The 23144-nt window shown below is 32.9% G+C and overlaps 1 long non-coding RNA gene and 2 pseudogenes across 1 annotated transcript; 2 read left to right on the forward strand and 1 right to left on the reverse strand.

Annotated features, from left to right (window-relative positions):
- Positions 1-4564: 4564 nt before the first annotated feature.
- Positions 4565-5723, reverse strand: LOC112778335 (uncharacterized). The gene is made up of 5 exons (XR_011877875.1): positions 5539-5723; positions 5348-5395; positions 5161-5268; positions 4843-4948; positions 4565-4660 (listed from the first exon to the last, which is right to left on the reverse strand). It is a non-coding gene; the product is annotated as an uncharacterized lncRNA (long non-coding RNA).
- Positions 5724-6510: 787 nt separating this feature from the next.
- Positions 6511-7809, forward strand: LOC112778336 (photosynthetic NDH subunit of lumenal location 1, chloroplastic-like; annotated as a pseudogene).
- Positions 7810-11099: 3290 nt separating this feature from the next.
- On the forward strand, positions 11100-22755 carry LOC112778337 (receptor-like cytosolic serine/threonine-protein kinase RBK2; annotated as a pseudogene).
- Positions 22756-23144: the final 389 nt, after the last annotated feature.

Genomic DNA, 23144 nt, shown 5'->3' on the forward strand with positions numbered 1-23144 from the left:
TCACGGGGGCGAGCTCATCTGGAACTTTCATAGTGTCCGGCCACACTTACGACATAGGGTCAGCAGAGTATCAAATATCCACCTGGAGCACGTGGTGGCTAGCCACTGCTTTCGCCCAAGGAAACTCGTATCTCAGATAGGTGAAGTGCAACAATCACAATATCAATAACTTATCATATATGCATTTATTCTCAGCCATAAATCAACATTCATCTCAGCCATCCGACTTAAATTCATGATTCATAGTTAGCCATTATTCATTATCATATACAGCCATTTCGGCTCATAACATAATAGCACTTCCACCATCCAACATCATAAAACTCATAAAATCATCATTTAAGCCATAAATCACTTTTCTCAAATCACTTTTCTTTGAAATTGAATTCAATTCATCCCAGTCTTAACTTCAATAATCCACATTTCTTAAATCACTTATAACTTATAAGCCATCTTTCTCAAAAGAAATTTCCTCTTTCAAAAGCCATATCTCCACAACATCCTTCTAAAATTTCCAGACGATTCAGCAGTTAGGCCAAATCAAAAATCTCTTTTGAAAGACCCAAAAATCAGTTATCCAAAAAAAATAGAGTTTGGTGATAGAAATTTCTCAGCAGAGTCTCAAGACTTTAGAGAAGGACAACATATCTCATTTTCTTAAAAATTTATTGGAACTCTTAAATTCATAGACTCTTGGTTTAAGTAAATAGAAATAGAATTTATTATAAAATCGAATCGTATAAAGTCACAAGTCCCAACCAATATAAAACCAATTCACTTGAAACAGAGCCAACCCATTTAAATCAAAACCACTTTCAGGTACTTTCTTAAAACCAATTCTCTGACTTCTTCTAAAATGTCACAAACTCAATTGTTCGATCAAAAATCCAATTTCCTTTAAAATCACTAAAAGCTCCTCTGAACGAAATTCCTAAATCTAACAAAAAGCATAAGCCCTTTTTATATTTAAAATCAATATTAGAACATAATGCTTTTCTTCAGTGATTCAAAATGGTAAAGTAATTCCTTCCTAATAATTCGAACTCAAGACATATAGTTTTTCTTAAATAAATTAAACTCGAACACATAACTATTTTCTTAAGAACTCAAATAATACAATTTCTCAAATCCAAGCCTTTCTAAATAATTTTTCAAATGGAGTCTATGATTTTTATAGAAATTTCGGCAGCACCTCCCCTAAAACTTGGACTTTGCCACCTCTTCGGGTCCCAACCAAACCATTCCACGATCCTTTTCAACAGTCCAAAGCCCAAATCAGTTCAAAAACAAGCTAAATCCAATAGTCATCTCATTTTCATATCTCAAGAAAACCATTTCAAGATCAAATCATTATCAACCGATTAAACTCATTTCCAAAACTTTAAAGAAACAGTTCAACATCAATCTATTTATCAAAACCAAACAATAATCCAATCAAACATATAATTATATTCATCTAAGCCAGCCAGGCAATACATAAGACTTATATAATCACTAAAAAGTATATAATTCTCACATCAGTATCCATTTATAACAATCCCAAAATATAAAATGGCTCTTTAGAAAAACCCTACCTCAAAGTCGACCCTTTTAAAGTTAACGCGTCAAGAGTCCTCTTTCTATTTCTAACTCGCGGCAGCAACCTCAATGATTCCAAGCAATATCAACAGCGATAATCAAGGTTCACAGCAACGACGACTTATCTGACGTAAAGTGAGATTAAAGCGAAATGGATATTAAATGAAATTAGAACATAATTGCTAATAGAGCATCACGGTAACAAGGAACGAAACCAATTAGTCTCACCACGAGAAACGAGACGAGACAACATCGCAGCAGTTTTCATTTTAATCATAACATTTCCGAAACTCAACCCTGAGATATGAACATCGCAAAATTCTTAATAACTTATAGCTGAATACTAGCGATAAGGATTTCAAGGCTAGAATGACTCACTGTGGCTAAAGAGGAATGAGACAATAGAGTGACAGCAGCTCCGGCTCCTACCACGAGTGACGGCAGCGGCCCAAATCTCTGATAATAGCAGCTGTACAACCATGCAGTGTCAATAATCTTCCCGGAATTAAAAGACCAGTAACCAAACTCAAAACTCTTACCGGCGGTGGAACTCGGCCGTGGTAGTGGCATTTCCCAACGCCAAAGGTGCAGTGGCCGGCAACAGCAGCGGCTTCTGATCACAACACAACAACCTAGTGCGATGAGGATCATTTCTTCTTCTTCTCTGTGTGTGTTCCGCGATATTGGTGACGGTAGCATCCAGTGAACCCTCCTTCTCCAGCGGCGGGGCCGAAGATCAAAGACGGCGATGCGAGCTCAGGCTCCATGGACAGGACGGTGGTGATGGCAGCCCTGGCCTCTAACCTCCATCGCGTCTCTCTCTCGGCACCTCTCTCTCACCTATGTTGTAATTCGCAGCGGAGGCCTCCCCTCATCCTCGCGACGGCGGTGCGACAGTCCCGAGCAGCGCGACACCAGCGAGCTAGGCGGCTCCTTCCTCCCCTGCGCGCACGCTCTCTCCTCCGTTTCGTGGCAATGGTTCGAGGCTTCCTCTCCTTCAACGACAAAACGACGGCGCGGCGGCACTGATACCCATTGGCGCCGTCCCCCTTCTCTTCTCCTCCTTCTCTTCGCAACATTTTCCCCCTCCCTTTCCTTCTGTTTCTTCCGTGTAGGTGTGCGAGCATAGTTGGGAAAGGGGGCTGTAGCTACTGGGTTTGGGGAAATGGGTAGTTAGGTTAGGGTTTCAGGGTTAGGGTTTTTCCCAATTTGGGAATTAGGGTTGTAATTTTAATTAAATTAGGAGATAGAGTATTTCATTAAAAATCTAATTTAATCCCTTTAAATTACTTTAAAACATTAATTAAATTATCAATTTGCTAATTAACTCTCAATCAAGTATTCTGATTTAAAATATAAGATAATATAATTAATTATAAAAATTAAAGTATTAAATTTCAAAACCTCAATTATTTAAGCTAAATAGTATAAAATTCTTTTTCTTTTACAACTACTAAGTCTCATAATTTAAATATAGAAAATTATTCAATAATTATAAAATTAAGTAAAATTTTCATTTTAATTGCCAAAATTTGATTTAATTATTCTCAATGAAATATTTTTTTAAAATAAAATCGCTAATAAATAAATAAATTTGGAATCACTCAAAATAGGATTCTTTTCAAAAGTTCTGGGTCTTACATCTGTATCAGGCCAAACCACCCACTAGCACGATATTGTCCGCTTTGGCACACAAGGCCCAACCGATGTGGGACCTTACAATCCACCCCCCTACAGGAGCCCAGCGCCCTCGCTGGCACATCGATCCGGGCTCCGACTCTAATACCATCTGTAACAGTCCAGACCACTCACTAGCACGATATTATTCGCTTTGGCACACAAGGCCTCACGGTTTCGCCTTTGATGATAGGGATGATAGCCGAAACCCCTCACACTCACTCGTCAAAACGCGTCATGCTAGGGAGAGGTATCCACATCCTTATAAGGCATGTTTTGTTCCCCTCCCCAATCGATGTGGGACCTTACATACCTCGATTGAATTACTAGTCTACATACACAGAACATATACAATATCCTATAATAATTAACAAGAAAATTATATATACCATAAATATACAAATATGCTCATTGATTCGAATAATAAATATAAAAATATGCACTATCTCTCAATTTTATAATAACCATTTCTTTTTTTTTAAATTCACACGCACATATATATGTATACTCAATGCTAACTTTCTTCGTTCACTACAAGAAACATTGTTAAAATCGACGGCAAAATCGACGGCTAAGCTGTCGATAATATTAAAAATTGATGGCAAAATGGACGGCGGAGGTGGTCTCTATTAAGCTTGTCGATTTTTCAGAATTCGAATGAAATCGACGGCTTGCCTAGCCGTCGATAATAATTTAATAAAATCGACATCATTTTCATCTATCATATGAGTTTGAAATTTTTAGCTTCTTACTAAAATCGACAACGTTGCCGTCGATATTATTATATAAAATCGACGCAATTTTTGTCGATATTTGATTCAATAAAATCGACAACAATGCCGTCGATATTATTATATAAAATCGACACCGTTTTTGTCAATATTTGATTCAATAAAATCGACATAACTGCCGTCGATTTAATTATTTAGATACCGACATAAAAAGTGACAACGCTATCGTTGATTTTAATAGCTATATTTTTAATTATTTTTTCTATTTAAAAAATAATAAACAATCAATGCAAATAAACTTTTAAATATAGAAATAAAATTTATATAGAATATTAGATAACAAGACAAATAAACTCTTAAATATAAAAATAAAATTATATTAAATATTAGATAATGGGTTTACAAACTTATCAAAATAATAAATAATCCTCTAACATAAAAACTTAAGAAAAGATAAATAATTAAACTTTTTAGATTTATATTCTCAAGTCCATTAAAGTGGATTTTAAGCTCAGAATTGTCACCCAAAGACTCTACATAAGGAGGTTCACCAACAGCTACAATTGCAAATGAGAACTCACTACTGTTTATGGTGTCTTTCGATGGGACCTTCTTGTAAATAGCTTTAGTTTCAGCTCCCACTATTGCCTTGATAGCATCCAAGATTCTCGTCCCTAAAACGGTCGGTGTAAGACATTTGTAACATAAGAACGTAATTATATGTATAAATTAATCTTAACTGCCATAAGATATATAGGAAAATGGTAATTAATGCTATTGACATTAGATTTGTATCTTCTACAAATAAAACAAAATCTCATATTGAAACAAAGATTAAGTCAGAAGCATTGACTACTTTGCATCAGTTAAAATTCTCCAAGTTCCTCATCATCTCCAAGTTCACCAAAAGCTTCTAGTGCTTTGTTCAACATTTCATACTTTGTGAAATCAAGGATACGTTTCTGCTAATTATACAATCAAATTATTAGGCAAAGGCCAAATATAACTTAGGCAAGACTTCTGAAGGTATATTCTTATATCAGAGTGGAGATATTGTTTCACAAGTAAGATAGAAATTGAAGCATTAAGGCACCATTTAATGCATGAGATAATAGAATGTTGTATCCCTTAGAGCAAGAAGATAAGCTGAACTTAGAAAATCTGGAATGCTGACCTTTGCAACTGTTAACTTGTCCATGTCAAGGCAGTGTAAAACGAACTGTGTTGTCGAACCATTCACTATAAGTGTTAAAAATACAATACCACCAGTGAAGAAAACAAACTGCACAAGCAAAAGGTATTTGAGTGATGAATCTAATGTCCTTGTAAAGTCATAATTAAATCCTAAACCCAGAACATACCAGTGTTCCTATCTCTGGAGTCAATTCAAGTGATCGGCCACTCGAACGCTGAACAAACCCAAAATTTAATAATTAAAAGATTAAGCTAATAATAAGATAGTATGTGCATAAAGAAATTCAGAAAATTAGCAATAAAGGAGATAAAGTGTTTGGCTAAAAAATGCAGCTTTCATTAGTTATTGAATACTTGCCTTGACTGATAATGAAAGTGATAAGGCAACTGTCCCTCGCAATCCTGACCTGATTAGAATACTAGCTTCTTTCCAATCCAAGCCATATCCAAAATACCTTAGCAAGGAAAATAATGCACCAACTACGATACATCTCGACACTTGAACATAAACATAGAGAAGCAAGAGGTGGGTCCATAATGTTCCTTCAAGAGAACCAAGAACTTGAAATTAAAAACTCATCCTAAATAAACAAAAATGAAAATATAAAAATTATTGTACAATAACTAATTAACTACACAGCAAGACCATTAGCAATGGCACGATTAGTGCTAACATGAGTTGTTTCATACCTCAAAATTAAATTAATGTATTAGCAATATATGCAAAATTAAATTAGAATGAATGTTGTTGAAAATAAGGAAATCAAAACGATGTCCTATAAGTATAAAATTTATATAAACAAGTAGAAGCAAGAAGTATACCAAAAGATATGTAAATTTTGTTGACTTTCACCCTTAAAAGTTGTCCTTGCAAATGCAAAATAGAACTTATAGAAAAATTTCAATAACTAGATTCCAAATATTAAGAGATAAATACTAAATAATTAGTTTGGTATATATTTTCTTTATCCTGATCTAATATGATATGAATTATGCATTAGCAAGTAGAATAACATAAAAAGCAAAAAGTGCAGCACTAGAAAATTATGATGAAGATGATATACTGAGTATAAATTAAATAAGAGCAACGAACTACACTAAAATAAGGAGTGGTACCAACTTTGTTATGCTTTTTCATAAGCTTTCCCTCTCTTAGCACCAAAAAAACACTTTATAATATAAGGTGTGCATGATCAACACAACACGTTGCTTTATTATTTTCAAATGACATATTTACTACTTTCTTTCTCTTACAAAACCTTTTCCTTTACCCCTTCAGTTGACATATTAATTTGGTGGTGAGTTTCATTCATGGCCGGCACTGGTCGAAATGGTGGCCGGAGACAGAGCTGTTAGTGCTTCCAAGAGCCACAGTCAAGCCGAGAAGCGGCGCAGGGACCGAATCAATGCACAGCTTACAAGTTTAAGGAAACTAATTCCAAAATCTGATAAGGTACAACAGCTCATTTTAATTTTAATGTGTCTTAAATACTATATAAACTATAAGGTATTGCCATTTGAAACAGGACATAGTTAGTTTCAATAATACCATGAAAAATATAAACATAATTAATGAATTTGTGAAGTTTCTGATCAAGAATATGTATATAGAAGGTGAATTAAACAATGTCGGATTATAAAAATTTATAGATATGATTTATAATATATGAATTTTCAAATTTCAATTCAAGTGTAACAAGTTGATCTTGCATATGGACAAGGCAGCTTTACTAGGAAGTGTGATAGAGCAAGTGAAGGATCTAAAGAGAAAAGCGATTGAAGTTAGCAAAGTTTCAACTGAATCCGACAAAATAGTTAAAGGGAGAGAAATCAACCTGAAAGTAGTAGCTAGCAAGAGGCTTTTATATTATGTACTTTTCTGTTCTGTCGAAAGTAGTAGTTGTAGTATAGTGTAGTGTCCTTTAATCTGTAGGAATTTGACTTCAGGGCTCATGATTCTGCATTCAAAGACAGATACCTACAGTTTCAAAATGTGAGGGTGAGGTTCATACCAACTGAGAAGAAAGACATCCGAGATATGTGTGTCCATTGGAAGAGGGGATGTTGCTGCATATTATTGTCTACAAATCTTTATATACACTATTTTTATTTTGACACTCAAAAAAATAATTTGTACATTTAAGCAGGTTGTATTGTTTTTAGTCAAACATAGATAGATATGCAGCACCAAATCAAAGACCAACAATATATGACATGCATGAGGTTTTCTTTCACTGATTTTTATTTCTTATCTGAATGAACTAAATATATGATCATGATGAATTAAAGATAATTTGAGTTCTGAATATATAACAGAAAACGGTGGATGAAAAATATTACTATTCATTTGAATATGTGCTTACTTCTCCAAATTACTTAAGTGCCTCATTTGCAACAATTGCTATAGGAAATGGTAACTAATCTGCCATACAAGCAAAATCTCAGTGTTCCATAAAATCAACAATAAACTCAATCAATCATGTCTAGTGCTAATGCTAACTAATAAGGTGCATTGATTTGTGCAGGAAGGTACTGGCCGTTAATTGTGGGAGCCAATGAGAGGCGATGGAAAAGATATCGAGATTAGCTCAAAGTGGTGGCGGACTCTTTTTGGCTTCTTGACATCTGAAATGGCACTACACAATTCACCACATGTTCTAATGTTTCTACTTTCTATGGATCAAGTTTATATCAAATTTTTCTTCTCAATTCATTCATATGTTAACGTTATATGTGTATACAAACTACATTGTTGTGCTTTTTGTAATTAACAGAAACTATATTTCTATTACCGAAACCTTAATTCAATTCCAGCAGTAGTGAAGAGAAAGCGAAGTAAACCAAGAAGACCAGGCAAGAAATTAAAGAACACCTAGTTTGAAATCTGTTATTATATATGTGAATTGATGAATTGAAGCATGCAGATCCAGAGGCAGAAGTAATAGCTTTATCGCCAAAGTCGCTGGTGGTGAAGAACCGTTTCGTGTGCGAGATATGCAAGAAAGGGTTCTAGAGGGACCAGAACCTGCAGTTGCACCGGTGAGGGCACAACCTGCCGTGGAAGCTTCGGCAGAGGGAGAAGGAGGTGGTGGTGGTACCGTGGTAGACGCGGGTTGAACGGAAATTTGGGGGAGTTTGCGTTTATGAACTTTGGACGCGGGAGGTGGATGCGGGAACAAGTGTTTTTAGTGATAAAAATCGACGGCACTATTGTCGATTTTAGTTAAAAAAAACAACACATATGGCGTTTATTTTATACATTAAATCTACACCTTTTATTCCATTTTAGAAAACGATCTAGACCGTTTAAATTTATCGACGATTACCTTGTCGATATTTTAAATAATAAAATAGACGACATATTCGTCGATTTTATTTTCGACTTCTGATGCGTCTATTTTATACATTAAATCTACACCGTTTATTCCATTTTAGAGAGCGATCTAGACCATTCAAATTTATCGACGGTAACCTTGTCGATAATTTAAATAATAAAATAGACGCCATATTCGTCGATTTTATTTTCGACTTCTGATACGCCTATAATATGACGATAATAGAAAAAAAAATTAATGTATCATAAAAAAATCGACAGTTTTTAATATTTTATTTTTAATTATTTTTTTTAGTAATATCGACAGCAAGCCGTCGAAAAAATTATCGACGGCAGAAATAACCGTCGATTTTTGGTGTCGAAAAAAACGTTTTTTCTTGTAGTGGTTAGATGCAATATTATCTTTGATAAAGAGTAACAAAATAAGAAACATATGAATTAAAGTAAAATAAATAAAAGGTTCAAGTGATTAAAATTAATAGCTAAATCTTCTGCATATTTATTAGTCATATGTCTCTGTTCTTAGCTTACTAATTTTCTTTTGAAAAAAACACGTACACACACCAAGGGTCAATTTCGACACTTAAATATATATTCGTGATAAGTTGTAAGTTTTTTTCGTCAATCTAAAACATTTGTAACTTGCTATTGCATGGATTGGAGAATAAGTCGTTGCACATGTTTTATTTCACCACTTGTCCTCAGCCTTATGGACTCATCTCTCATGCAACAATGCAAGGGAGAGAGAAAGAAGAGAGAAATGGATGCAAAATAATGAATGAGAGCTTGGAATTGCAAAACTTCAATTTGAAATTCAAAACCATAGAAGAACGGATCTTTGTTTTCTCGGAGGCATCAAACCCATCCATATGTTGTGATAATTTTGTGAGCACTCATGGAAAACAAGGAAGAAAATGACCAACCGGATTGTTGTTTATGGTATAGACACTTTTATATTTTCTTTCCTTAATTTATTTGGGGTATCGCGTTCTTGCATGCATGCATCTTCTTCTTATTGATAGATTTTTGCAAGGATATAATTTGAACATCTAATATTTAGAGTTTTTAACAGATTTGAAATATATAAAATTATAATATGTTATTAATTAATTGATAACCTGGAAACACTAACTTATTCATGGTCATACACTCATACTAGCTAAACGTTCTTGAAATGGTTCATATTAATTATAGGTTGGCAAAAGTATTATGCCTAAACAATTAAATTTCCTTCCTAATTTCCTGAATAGATATAAGTATGCCATTGTGGATTTTTGTGTTGTATTGTCCTAACTAACTCTTAACACGAACTTAGGGCTACAATATGTGTTCACTCCACTATGTTTCTATTTATAATATCTTGCTACTGCGTGATTGACTAGCTCAAATTGGATCATCCTGCTTTGTTTTTATACTTGTTAAGTTTAAATTGTTTGCTTATGCTTAAAGCATCTATGTCAGTGAACTTTAGATCAATTTAGTTTTAAGTCATTACAAAAGATAACACTCTTTGCTGAGGAAAAAAAAATGGCTGTAAAATATCACTTTTTCTGCAATAGAATACTTTTTTTTTGTTGCATGTAGAACTTGTTACCAAAAGTCATTGTGGTTATTTTTTTTATTTGCTACCAAAGATCTAGATTTCACATCAAAATAATTTGCTGTCATAAATAAAAATAAAAAAACTATTGCAGCAACTCTTATTTTTTTTAATTTTAATTTTTGAGTCTCTCAATTCAATTGTAGTAATCTTTTAAAATTTGCAGCAAAATAATATCTACTGGCATAAAAAAATTGTTACTAAAAAGTTTTTTCGAAATTACTACATTTTTATAGTGAGTTTTAATATTGATAATATACACTCATTTCAAATAACCAAAAATGGCCCTTAAAACTTGTGTCACATTTCAAAATATCCCTTAGAATTTCAATTAACCCAATGTTAGTTCCTGGATCCATCTTTGTTAATAGCATGTTTAGTTGGCGCAATGAATTAATCAAAACCACACTATCTTAAAATAATTGTTTTCAATAATCAACATGCAAATAATTATTTAAAAAAATAATATGATTAAACAATAATATAAAATAGTTTATAGTGTCAGTATATCAAAATTAAACTCTTAATAAAATAAGTCTCTTCCTAAAAATACATGATCATTAATTCCAAGCCAAAACCCACTTACTCTTTTTCTCCTTCTCCTCCATAGGTTTAGATATTCATTGGGACTTCCTATGTGGTCTTTGTCAGGCTATGTCAATATACCATTTACAACAAATTAATTAACGAAATAATTCAAGGACTAATGTAAATGACAAATCAAAATTTAAAAATTTAGATTAATTGAAATTTTATTAGAATGTGATGTAAATTTTTCAAGAGTTATTTTGAATTTTCACTCCACTAATTTCTTTAAATTTCATGTTAGGGTTTATTTTATGAGCACAATATGGCACTCCAACAAAATTAATTTATTACTAAACCACAATCTAATCCCCAAAATTGTAATATATGCAAGGATAAGGACGTTGTTCTCTTTTTAATAGTTGATGTTGTGGTGTGTTATGCAGGGATCCTTGTAAGAAAAGCCATGCCGATAAACGAAAGGGGATGCTATTGTATGGTGCTTTTAGTCTTAAACCTAGGAGGCTAGGATCAATGTTATCTTGGTCAACCTCTGCTAAAGGTTCTCTCTCTCTCTCTCTCTCTCTCTCTCTCTCTCTCTCTCTCTCTCTCTCTCTCTCTCTCTCTCTCTCTCTCTCTCTCTCTCTCTCTCTCTCTCTCTCTCTCTCTCTCTCTCTCTCTCTCTCTCTCTCTCTCTCTCTCTCTCTCTCTCTCTCTCTCTCTCTCTCTCTCTCTCTCTCTCTCTCTCTCTCTCTCTCTCTCTCTCTCTCTCTGGTTAAACCTTCATATGTGTGAAATAATTTGATCCCTATTTTTTAAAAAAAAAAAAAAAATTTTAATTCCATGGAGTAATCAATAATGGATACACAAAAACTTCTATTATTTTCATTTTTAAAATTACTTAAAAAAAAAAAGCTAGAGTAATAAAACATATCATATGTAAGATCAATCGAAAAAAATAATTACATTATACCAGTTAATAATTTCACAAATTCAAATTGTATATTTTAATTAATGTTAAAAGAAAAGTTGCAAAGAATAATATTAAAGGAACAAGTTAATTTTGCAAACAAGTTTAACTAAGTTTTTATTTTTTTTGTATATTTTCTCCTTTTTCGTCAATTAATTTTTATTGTGTTAATAAATTACTATACCAACTTAATTAAATTTAATTACTAAAATACCTTAGTTATGCAATCCCACCGAATTGCAAATGAGTCAAAGTTTCACATGCTCTTAGGAGATATCTGTTTACATCATGTGTAAGTTTTGTAAACTCACAACGTCCATTGAATAACTTATTACGTGATATAATAATAATAGTAATAATAATAATAATAATAATAATAATTTGTTCTTTAAATTTCGCTTCATACTTAAATGAGTAAAAATTTAAATATATATTTTTTTATTTCACCAAAATATACAGATTCAAAATTTTATATTAAAAGATTAAGAAAATAATTAAGAAGATAAGTTTAGACTGTCAATTATATATATTGCATTTTCTTGCTAGTTCATATTCGAATTAAATAGACTTGTTACTTCATGGTGATAACGTAATAATAAGTCGGTTTTCTGATGATTTATTATGTTAGATTTGAGGGAATTGGAGATGGAGAAAGAGAAAGAAGATGAGACATCTCCGAGGGGTGTCTTAGAAGCTGGCGTTAAAGACTTAGACTCTGAGTCAGAGCAACAAGCATCTGAATCAAATGCAAGTGGTTCAAGTAATTCAAGCAGAGCACGCTCTCGATGGGGCAAAATTTTCAAATTGTGGAAAATTAGACCAACTAAGAATCACCTACCTTCATTACACACTCTTAGTTTCTCCAAGTTACGATGGAAGAGCAAAAGCACTAAAGAAGATACTACTACTACTCTACATACTGGTTTCTACAACTTCAGGTCTTCTTTGATCACTTTTAGCCTTTCAGAATTACAATGCAACCAACAATTTTAGCAGCGGTTAGTTCAGATCCTTACCCTTCCATTTATATAGCCAGTCATTGGTTTTCTGAAATAAAAAATTCTTTATTTATCTATTTAAATTGGGATACAAAAATTTATTATTTTGTACCTTTAGTTTTATTTTCACAATCAGAAATTACAAAAACCAGATTTGTTTAGTTTTTGGGACTGTAATGCCATAAAAAATATGAGATTGGAGTTGCCTGTAACAATGAGACCCACATTGATGAACAAATCATTATTGTTGGACCCATTATTTGAATTGTTACAGCGAAGGAACAAGATTCATGCAAAAAATGTCAATCTTTTTACTGTTTTTTCTCTTTTAAATTAAATAAATGGATTTGATTAGTATTAATAAAGGTTTTCTTTGTGTTGGGCCAAATGAGTTGAATTTTGAACTTGAACTTGAGGTTATACTTTCTATGTTAAAATGAAATTTTTTCTTTATTTAAAAATTATTATTTGTATTGATGTAGTTAAATATTATTTTATTATATAATATTTTTGCTATTCTTATTTCATATCATAAGTATGAATATTTACAAAATAGTATTACCTTGAAAAGAAATTTCTGATCAAAATTTTCTAATTGTATATACCCATAATAAAATTATAGTAATTTATTAAAGACATTTTTTATAATTTCAAATAATATAAATTTAATTGCAATATAACCATAAAACCATGCACAGATGGGATGGCTGTAGGTAAGTTTTCATTATTGTTTGGTTTGAATACATGTAGAAAATTTAATAGGAAGAGGTGGTTTTGCTGAGGTTTATCAGGGTTGTCTTGAAGAAGGGAAACTAATAGCAGTGAAGAAATTGACGAATGGAAGCATAGAAGAAAAGACAGCGGGTTTTCTATCAGAACTTGGTGTGATTGCCCATGTTGATCATCCTAATACTGCCAAGATTATTGGATGCTGTGTCGAACGAGACATGCATCTTCTTGTCTTTTCACTTTCTCCTCTCGGAAGTTTGGGATCTCTTCTTCATGGTTTATATCTCTCCTTATCTTTATATTAATCCTCATATATATATTATATATGACATTTATCAAATAAATTAAAGTGTTGTGTGTTGTAGGTCCAAATAAACACAAACTAGATTGGAGTAAAAGATATAAGATTGCTTTGGGAATAGCTGATGGTTTACTCTATCTACATGAGAATTGTCACAGACGGATTATTCATAGAGATATTAAAGCAGAGAATATTTTGCTCACCGAGAATTTTGACCCACAGGTACGCTCCTCTCTTGTGTGTATGCATGGATTTCTTGAATAAACTTTGGTTATATTGAACCGTGCAATATATATGTTTTTAATATTTTGAGCATATAATTATCATTATATATTCTCATCAAGAATTATGAGTAAATGGTCAAATTAGTCTTTGAGAGATTACGTGATTCTCAAATTAATTTTCGAAAGATTAAATTAATCTAAATCATCCTTAAAAGATTTAAAAATTATTTACGTTAGTCCTTCCGTCACTTCTCTTACTAATAGCGTTAATAGAAGCTGATGTGGCAATAAAGTTATATTTCTATTTTTTTTGGACTGTGCTAGGCCAACAAGGATCCAAAACACTGTTAGCGAATGGGTCATCCAACACCCCCGACCCGGAACCTAATTACACCCATAATCCTTCGTAATCAGCTCCTGCAGCTTGCCGTTCTTCCATTGATGCTGATCCAAGATCAAACTCTAGTCACCCACGAACAACTTAATCCCTTCCATAAGTGATGCCTGTAGCTGTCATTGAGAGTGAATACACACGTTCTTCTTCACTGCAAATCGTTGCTGAGGGTAAGAAGTCCAATCCCGCAATGGCAAGGTCGGCTATTCGTCACTAAGAATTACATTTCTAACACAAAAACCCGCACTCATTAGTCGTCTTCTCTCTTGCTAATTCTGTTCCTCAATACTGAAACTCCATAGCCACTAACCCTGTAGCCATGGATGTCATTCTCCCCTGAAACTCCCAGTTTAATTTTTTTTATTAAGATTAATTATTATATATATGATCTTAGTTGTAGTTAGAACACAACAGAAACAGAAAAAATCACAACGAAAAAGGCCTACCCGAACTGACGTAACGACAGAGCAGAGAAGCAGGGGAGGAGAGTGATGCTCCCTCGACTAGAGAACCAACGAGCTCTGGAGATTGGGTCACGAAACCCAACTCCTGACTCAGCCTTCTTTCTCGATGTGTGAGTGAAAAAAGGATAAGGCGACTGAGAGAGTGTGGAGCAACAAGAATTGCGTGCAGGGGTGGCTTCACCAGCGACAATAAAGGTGACGAGATCGTTGTGCAATAGTAGTGAGGCTTCTCTATCAGCTGGAAGTGCGAGAAGAATGAATGAAGACTCTTGTTCAGGAGATGAAGAATGCAAAACGACGTCGTTTACTATGCTGAGTTGTCACTTCACATTCAAGGTTAAACACAGCATCAAGAAACTAATGGAGGGACGAACGTGATTTTAAAAAAATCATTCGGGGACGAATTTGATTAATTTATTCTTTCAGAGACGAAAATGGAGATCGAGGTATCTTTTGGGAACGATTTTGACTAATAACCCCAAGAACTATTTACATTAATGGATAATGGAATGGGAAACCAGTGGCCAAGAATCATCTTTGAGCTGGATGGGGAGAACATATAAGTATTCTAACAATTAAGTCAGTCAAAATTGTTCATGTGATATAAGAATTAGGGTTAACAAAAAGACTTAGGGAACTCCTATCCCTCATATTTATAGTCTTCTGCGAATAGATTGATGAAGAACCTCCACTTATTCTTTCCTATTTTGAAAGGCGATACGATCTTGATTTTAGTGCGTATGGCCCAATATTGGGTCAGGTGTGTAGGTTTTTAAGCTAATTTGGGTATTGGACCATAACAATATATATAATTTCATTTTTTTTCTCTTTACTCATCAATAGACTAAAACTTAGTTTGATAAAACTTTTTGAAAAGATGCTTGTAAAGCATAAATTGAGGTATCCGATAAGAAGATCCCCTATCTCTCTACCTTTTTATTTTCTGTGTAGAAGGTCTCTCCTTCTTGCTGCACAAAGCAGAATTAAACAAATTAATTCAAGCTATTCTGGTACATACGCAATGTCCTAAGGTCAATCACCTCCTATTTAATGATGATTCAATGTTTTTCTGTAAGGCTAATCCTGAGACATGTTTAAACATTCTGAATTTGTTGAGTTCTTACAAAAGCATCAGTGGTCAGAAGGTGAATCTTAATAAGTTTGCTGTAATTTTTAGCCACAATACTCCCTCTACTACTCCTACACAACTGGCTAACTCTGTGAATATTAATCACATTAGGGCCCAGGACAGATATCTTAGTTTGCCTTCTATAGTCTCTAGATTAAAAAGGGCTTCTTTACGTATGATCAAAGAGGAGGTTTGGAAAAGAATCCAAGGATGGAAGCGCAATCTTCTATCTTCGGGTGGTAGACAATTGCTTAAGGCAGTGAGTGAAACTGTTCCTATTTAAACATCGTCTTACTTCAAGTTACTTGATGGTTTAATTTCGAAGATCCACTATCTACATTCTCAATTCTGGTAGGGGTAAAATGGTTCTGAAAGGTGGATGACTTAGATTAGCTAGGACACTATGACTCATCCACGAAGAGAAGGAGACCTTGGATTTAAAAATCTTAGAATTCAGAATTTGGCACTATTAAGCAAACCATTTTGGCAACATGTAACACATCCTACTTTTCTATTATCCAAAATCCTAAAAGGTAAGTACTTTAGAAATGGTAATGTTATAACTCTAGAAACTAGAGTATTATCTTCTTGGGATGGAAGAGCATACTGGAAGGATGAAATATTTTTGAAAAAGGTCTTAATTGGGCTATGGGTACTAGAGAGAATATTTGAACCTTTGAGGATCCTTGGCTGCCTCCTCCGTATCCTTTAATGATTTCTGAAATGCCAAACAGACAGGCTATTTCTGATTTTGTTCCAAGAGTTAAAGATTTAATTACTGAAAGCAAGAATTGGAATCAAAATCTCATTCAGGAATTATTTTTCCAAAAAGTTGCAGACAGGATTTTGTCGGTTAAAATCCATCGGAGTAAAGACAAATTCCAATGGGATTTGAATAAATCCAAATATTATGATACAACTTCAGACTAAATATAGGCTATTATGATACAATTTTTACCATTGCTAAATTTTTTTTGTGACGGTTAAAAAAGCATCACGAATTTGAGCATTGCTGGTGACATAGCAACGGTTTTGGACCACTGTTGGTAAGAAGTGTCTGGAAATTGTTCGTGACAGTCTTTGAATTAAAAAATTGTCACTAATTTGTAACACTTGTCAAGGTGTTTTTTTATGCTGTATTTCGCGACAGTTTGAAACCGTCCCTGAGTTAGTAAATCCTGTGACAGTTTTTCTTATATTTCATGAATTTTTTAACTGTCACAATATTTTTAGTGATGGTTTAAAAACATCACTAAGCTACTAGTTCATGTAAAAACATTTTCCTATATTTAGTGACTGTTTCAAACCGTTATAATCTTAGCAGCATCAGTCTTGTCATTTTGAATGCTTGTGGCAATTCAAAACTCCCACAACCTTTCTAAAACTTAATTTTTAAGCTCAATGGTTAATGTCAACAACACAATAGAAAATTCAGCAACAATATTAATTCATTATCAAATAATATCTCTCACAGGAGAAAATTTAGCATGTATTTATCATCAATCAAGTAACATATTGCAACTTTTATCTCAACAATTTCAGTCTATCCAAGAGATATATAGGAGCTAATTTATCACCTAATCACATACTATAACATCCAGAAAGATTGACCAATTAAAAACATAAATCTGAATCCCTCAACATGGTTGCCTAACAGCACAAGCTTATGTGCCAATGATTGAATTTCAGCAGGATCGCGACTTGACTTATTCTACTTTCTGATTCATGGCTGACACCGGTCATTAAGTCCTATACAAGATTGAGCTCATATATGTTATGAGCAAAAACTAAAGCTCATAGATACTGGCAAGTGCACTAGATTATTCAAGTAATACCACAGTGAGTCGATATCATTCCCACGAGAATTAAAGGATTAAGCACACAAATATCGAGTTAAATTTCTAATTAGATTAGATAAAACCTAGCATTGATGAGGGCAAAGTTGTGTATTGCTTGGAATCTAGAAGTTGAGTGCTTCTGAGGTAGTGATGTTGATTGAAAGAGAATAATAATAGAGAATGCCAATGGCTTTGAAAATGTTTAAGCCCTAGAAAAATCAAATTGTGTTTACCTATTCTAAAGCGTTCAGAGATCTTTTCACGATCAACCTTAATTAACCGATTTTCAATATCTTGGTTCCTCGATTTTTCCTCAATTAACTAACCGCCAATGTCTTGGTCAATCAATTAATTGAAGAGGTTAAGTACAAATCCTATTCAGTTTCTCATAAAATTCAAAAGTAGTCCTTAGATTAGATTATATGTCACGTATCCAAGCTAGTCCTGTCTAATTGAATTTTATGAGAAAATACAATTTTCAAAATTTGTTCTAATATGAATTATATGCCACATATTCAAAGTTAGAGTGATTGAAAATCATGTATTATCGCACACTAATTGAAACACTATGTCTAGTCGAATTCAAAAAGACATGTGAAAGAGTTTTCAAGCATAATTCGGTGTTAATTCTGTCGAAAAAATAAACATATTTAAAATAGGATTTGCATACCTTTCGATACTACTAATCCTTTAAAGATAAAGAACGCTAACTCAATCATGAAACTGATTATAAAATAAAAAGAAAACTTAGATTAATAATCCATAGAAACATAACAGAGCTCTTAACCCTTTGACAAAAAGATTAGTTACCCATGGATAATGGAAAACAACAATGAAAAGAAACTGTGCAAAGGAAACTGGAAGTTCCCTCTGTGAAGAATCTTCACTTATTTAAATCCTAAGGTTTCCTCTAATTCAAATTCAAAACTAAATCTTATCTTAATCAGAATAATTAAGATAATTCATAATAATTCAAATTCAAAAACAGAATCAAATCAAAATCAAATCATATAGAATTTTCTTCAATCTTCAATCGGAAATCACATCTTTGAGGTTGGGTCTTGTTGAATTCATCATTGACGTTGCATTGGACTTGGTGGCGTGTAACTGGGCTTGATCTTTAGGCTTGGGTGTTTAACGCCAAGCAGTGGCGTTAAACGCCACCTTTAATTTTTAGGTCAAGCGTTGCACGCCTCATTAGGGCGTTATGCGCCCTCTTCAACAAAGCCCAGGGCATTGCACGCCCTTTACTAGGCGTTACACACCTCCTTGCCTTGACTGCTGATGATTTGGTCTTTAACTGATTTAAATTTTCTCCATTGGACTAACTCTTTTTTATGTGATTATAGTGCTCGGAGAACAAGTTTAGTAATAGGCATGGATAGCAGAGTAAGAGAAATAGATATGATGTAAAAGAAAGGAAAAGAAAAACAAAAGAAAACTTAAAAGAAAGGAGTACTAACCACCATACACAATTGCTACCAGATTCATTATCTATCTTTGTTGCTCTCTTCATCCTCAGTCTTGGTTTGAGATGCAATACCAAACTTAGAGTTTGGCCATGTATAGATTGGTGAACACCAAACTTAGGGTTTAGACATATTATAAAATGGTGAAGAGTATGGAGGAACATAGAATGCTAAGCATATATTATGTTACGTGATACATGCATAACTTCTTCTTTTTTTAAAAAAAGAAAACTTAAATAAAAGAGGATGCAGAAAGATAAACATGAGCAATGAGATGAATATGCATGCAGAGGGAGAGGAAGGAGTAGAAGGATGCAAATACAAAAAACGCTCTTTTATCGTTACTAGCTTGACGTTGTAGCTTCTAGGTTGGAGACTGGAAAGCTTCGTAGCATACTTCAGTACCATCCATCTTTATGCATACGCCTTTCAGCCTCATGTCAATTCTCTTCATAATGCAGACTGCTAGCTCTTCTATTAATGTCCATGCCTCCTCTATTGTTCTCTTTTTTAAGGAGCCTCCATCTCATCCATCTAGCATTTCCTTGTAGTCTAGAGAGATTCCATCATAAAATAATAGGATTGGAATCCACTTGGGGTATATCATGTTGTGAATTTTTCTCTAACAGCTCCTTGAATCTTCTCCATGCATCATGGAGTCGTTCACCATCTTTTTGAGAGAAGGAGAAAACTTCTTTCCAAGATTGACCCAAGGTGACCTTCTCTTCTAAAGGCTCTTCATTATCTTCCGGCATCGAAGGTTGAGAATCTTAAAGATTATTGAGGAGATGTTCTTCTTTATGATTTCTTCCACTAATGTATCAATCAAATCAATCTTCATGCAATTATCTATCTTACTAGGATGTTGCAGGGTTTTGAAGACATTGAAGCTCATTTGTTTATCATGGACTCTTAATGTTAATTATCTTTTTTGAACATCTATGAGTGCACGTCCAATGGCTAGGAAAGGCATTCCTAGAATGATGGAGGCATCATCACCCTCCTCCATGTTAAGAACCACAAATCAATGTGGGTCCTTCCTTGCCTCTTCTCTTCTCTTCGTTTCGCTTCATTTCTCTTCTCTTCTCTTCTTTTCTCTTCTCATCTTCAAATGTCTAGGGAAAAAATAGAACATAAATGAAGAAGGATTAGAGATATAGACTACAGTAAAATATTTAGTTAAAAAATTAGTTGTATAAGTGTCACTATTACTAAATAGAAACACTTAAAATAAGAGTCATAAAATAAGTGTAACTATACAATCAATTCTGCGAAGTGTTATTTCACCATCTGCCTTTTAAACTTTGCGCTACTTATATGCAGCAGAAAAAATCGTGGATTGAACTATGGAAGTTTGAACTTGTCTCACAAAATTAAGCTCTTTATTTAAAAAGTTCTCCATAGTCGTCTTCCAATGCTTGTTTAGATTCACCGCCGCTTTCCATCTACATCGCTAACATGTCTTTGCTGTCATGAAGCAACAGAAACAATCACTCATTGTTTATTTCACTACCTTGAAATTAATGAAGAGTTCTCACGATTTTTGGACATAGTGAACTGCAGCAATGGAAATGTTTAACCCATTGAAAAATGTTGACCCAAATCCTCAATTACTTACCATCATATGTTGGAACTGTTGGAAAGTTCACAACCAATTATTAGTCTTTGAAAGCTCTACTTCAACGCCGTCTGCTATTCTTGCAAGCTCTGTCAAGCTGCTCCGTGAAATTCAAAGAACTCCCATTTTAAGTTATCGTCTCCATAAAGCCAACTCTTATTTTCATTCAATTCGACTTATTATTCTCTCTTCTTTTAGATTCTTCTTAGCTTTTGATCATACACTATTGGATGAATACCTCCAATGTATTATTTTAAAAAATTTCCATCTTTTATTATGTTGTCCTATTTTTAGACATTCTTGGATTTCATTTTTCAATAATTAATGAAATATAACATACTACCTTTAGAAAAAAAAATATAAATTCCTCATTTTACATTTGGTAAAAAAAATCACATATTTGTGCTTATATTTTAAAAGATAGGAGTATTTTTGAAAGAATCTAACGTAGAGTTTTTCAAAAATAGTTTATGCTTATCAAAATTTAAAAATCTAATATAACATCACATATTAATTAATATCTAAATCTAATTCTTACATTAATATCTATTGTAATATTTTTTAATTTTAAAAGCTATTTACCAAATGCATTTGTTGTTGTTTATAATTATTGAAAGTCATTTTTAATTTGATTTACCAAATATAGATGTTATAACTTTTAAAAAATTATCTTTTTAAAATTAACTTTTATAAACTATTTTTAAAAAATAAAATTTTATCAAACCAACCTAAAGACTAATTTATGGTAAATTAAAATTTCATTTCATGGTTTGTCAATCGCCAATGGATTTTCATCTTCTTTTCTAGAGATTAATTATATTGCACAGTAGTTTGCACTAAAACTTCTAGACCTTGTCAGCACATTATTTAATTATTTCTGCCTCTAAAATAGCTAGATCAGTTGTGGAATGTCTATAGGGTTTTAAGGCTTTTAATTTTGTATTTATTTTTTTAATATAGTATTTCTTATTAATTGGGTACAAATTCAAATGCAATCTTTGTCTAATTATTTTGTCCTATCCTCCCTAATTAATTAATATTTCTGCAGATTTGTGATTTCGGGCTCGCAAAATGGTTACCAGAACAGTGGACTCACTGCAACGTAACGAAAATTGGAGGCACATTTGGGTACTGAAACAAAAAGCTAGTAACATTAGAGTTAGCTAAGTTTCATGCATGTTCTAATAATATTGTTTATATATATATTTTTTCATTGAATTTTGGTAGGTATTTTGCACCTGAATATTGCATGCATGGCATAGTAGATGAGAAAACTGATATATTTTCTTTTGGGGTCTTACTTCTGGAGATCATAAGTGGGCGTCCAGCTTTGGATGATATGCAGAAAAGCCTTGTGCTGTGGGTAATATAAATCCTGTTTTTCTGCAAAATATTAAATGGATCAAATGTTTAGTAGATTGATGATTAGAAACTAAGAACAATTTTATGAACTAAATTATTAGTCTTAAAATTTTTAAATCCAAAATAAATCAAGTTTACAAGTATAAGAACAAAATTCAACATATACCACAATGTAATTTGATATTATCTGATGAATTATAGGCCAAACCTTTGCTTGAAGATAAGAATATTGAAGCACTTGTTGATCCTTCTCTTGATGATGATTATGATAAGGACCAAGTAGGTCATGTTGTTTTCACTGCATCGAAGTGTGTTGATCAGTCTCCTATTTTAAGGCCTTGCATGAGTGAGGTAATTAAGCAAGAAATTAATTTACGTAAGTCATGTTAGTTTCATAAATAGATATTATAAACTTGACGGTTATTGTATATGTATAGGTTGTGACACTACTAAGAGGTCACGATAAGTGTGACTTAGAATCTACAAGAAAAGGTCAAAGAAAGTCGCTTCAGAGAACATACTCAGAAGAGCTACTAGATGCACAAGAATACAACTCAACAAAATATCTTAGAGATCTCAATCGACATAGACAACTTGCCTTGGGTTCTTGTGAATCTTGATACGATACCTAACAACATATACACAATGTACTTTAAAACATTAATTATATGTGATGGTTAGATAATTAGTTTTTGTAATTAATATACTAAAGATATATATACAAAATTTCGAAAGCTCTTCCTTATAATGTGAGGTATTCTATTAAAATTATGAAGTTCATGTAGAGTGTTAAAGTGGTTTATGAGATTGACATTGTATACTAAAATTAATTCTTAGATTCAAATTGTATTAATTATGTTTTTAAAATTAGTAAGGTTTAATTACTCTATTAGTCCTTATAGTTTTACGAAATTTTTAATTAGGTTCTTATACTTTTTTTCCTTTTAATTGAGTCTTTGCACCAAATTTTATTTTTAATTAGGTCCCTATACTTTTTTTTTCTTTTATT

The sequence above is a fragment of the Arachis hypogaea genome, chromosome 19, assembly GCF_003086295.3.
Source record: "Arachis hypogaea cultivar Tifrunner chromosome 19, arahy.Tifrunner.gnm2.J5K5, whole genome shotgun sequence".
NCBI classification, from domain to species: Eukaryota; Viridiplantae; Streptophyta; class Magnoliopsida; order Fabales; family Fabaceae; genus Arachis; species Arachis hypogaea.